This window comes from Olea europaea, unplaced genomic scaffold (genome assembly GCF_002742605.1).
Source record: "Olea europaea var. sylvestris unplaced genomic scaffold, O_europaea_v1 scaffold4932, whole genome shotgun sequence".
NCBI lineage: Eukaryota > Viridiplantae > Streptophyta > Magnoliopsida > Lamiales > Oleaceae > Olea > Olea europaea.
The window spans coordinates 1-1,813 of NW_019263247.1; the positions used below are offsets into that span (position 1 = coordinate 1).

The 1,813-nt window shown below is 36.2% G+C and overlaps 1 long non-coding RNA gene across 1 annotated transcript; it reads left to right on the forward strand.

Moving 5' to 3' along the window:
- Positions 1–6: 6 nt before the first annotated feature.
- LOC111388448 lies at positions 7–1,732 on the forward strand. Its single transcript, XR_002701569.1, has 2 exons — positions 7–189; positions 1,547–1,732. It is a non-coding gene; the product is annotated as an uncharacterized LOC111388448 (long non-coding RNA).
- Positions 1,733–1,813: the final 81 nt, after the last annotated feature.

The following is a 1,813-nucleotide window of genomic DNA, read 5'->3' on the forward strand; positions in this document are numbered from 1 at the left end:
GAGTCTTTGAAGCAGGAGCTGTTTGGACATTTGCATGAGGTGTTGCGAAAGCAGTTGTTTGGGAAGTCTGAGGTCGGGATGCGGAGGCCAGTGCTGGCAAAGTTGCCCAAGAACGGGACTCCTTTGTTGCCGGCTCAATCAGAGAGCTTGGGGAATAATGATAATTAGGATGTTATCAATTTGTATTAGGTATCTTCTCATTTGCTCTCTCCTGATTTAAATGAATCTTTATTGAGCCTCTAGCATATGAACTAAATTATTTCATGAGTTAGTAGTAAACGATGAATTGATGAATTGCATGCCATTCGCATTCTCATTCTTGGAATGGAACTTGAAATTGTGTGTTGTACCTTGTCTTATTGAGAAAGTGCGTATGAAAATTTGAAAATGCTCGACTTTAAAGTTTCATATATCATAAATGCCTGTATAGTGGGAGAACAAAGAGCTGCATCGACACTAGACTATCCCGTTGGTTTCTGTCGAGTGTGTTATGCTGATTATTGGCTGTCTTGTAAATGTTGTATTCCTTGAAAAATGAGAAGAACAAAAATGGAAAATTTAAATATTTGATGAAGATCTGCTTATCAATGATTTGTGTATTTCAATGAAAACATTCTGCACTTTTCCACTTTCCAATATTTGGTATGCCAATGAAAAATTTGGTCAGCAGGAAAAGTTTCTTTGTTAAGGGAAATTTAAGTCAATTTGGAATTTTGTGTAAAACATTTTTCATAACATACACCAACTTACATGAGTGATGAACATTCCATCTGACCACCACCTGCTGCCATTGAACCAGCACCTCTCACCGGCCAGTTGTCAGTAACTACAAACTGATTGACGATGTCTGACCAACGAATAATTTCTGGTTGCTTGTTACAACTGTGTTACCAGTGACTACTTTTTTCTTATCAATGTTCGTCAAGCAGTTGCTTGCAACCACTAACTGGCCACTGGAAACTAGTGTTCTGTTGGTTGCGTCCACCATTGTTCACCTATGACCACAAGAGAGGGGGCATTGGCTACTATTATTCAGTTTCCACCAATTATATGTTAGTTTATGACACTAGTAAAAAGAAGGTCAAAGACTAAGAAAATTTATCATGGAAGAATTTGATGACGAAAAATATTTACGAATGAAAACTAATTTATTATGAAATCCTAGGTGCCTTTCTCGGTGTATGGATGGGATAAATGCCTATATAGTTCTTTATAATTGTCTTTATTGTACCGTGTAAACGAACTTCAAGTCGCAAAAACATTTGTAATCTGAGGTATCCTCCTTGTCAACTACTTATAAGTGCTTGAGGCAAAAAGGGTTGAGGAGGAGAATCTTTTCCGGTGTCCAAAGTTAGGCCATCGATGAAATATAAACAATATCGATTTACTTTTTTGTGCCTAGTGATTTTGTTAGAAAGGATCATGCGTTTCATTTCTTTCTAATGATTAATGATCCTTGTGTTGAATACTTTATTATTGTTTACTGATTTGATCAACCAGCTTCGGTTTCATCCTAAAGGCCTAGTATGTTTTTCATTTGCTGTAGGAATGGTGTTGATTCTACTGGTATGTGGACCCTGGTATACTGCTTATAAGTAAAAGAATTTCTTTCCAATTTTCTTAAGTTCTATTTCATCCGTTTCTGGTATTTTGCCGTATTGTAGATTCTTATTGTATACGAGCTGTTTTACGAGGTCCAGTTTCATCAATGTCGTAAATAAAGTTTCCGGGTCTGAGTTTTTTTTTGTGGTTTCGCAAATCAATCATTGATAAATTTGGAGGTTACTATATTTTTCATGCTCATTTTTTTTTT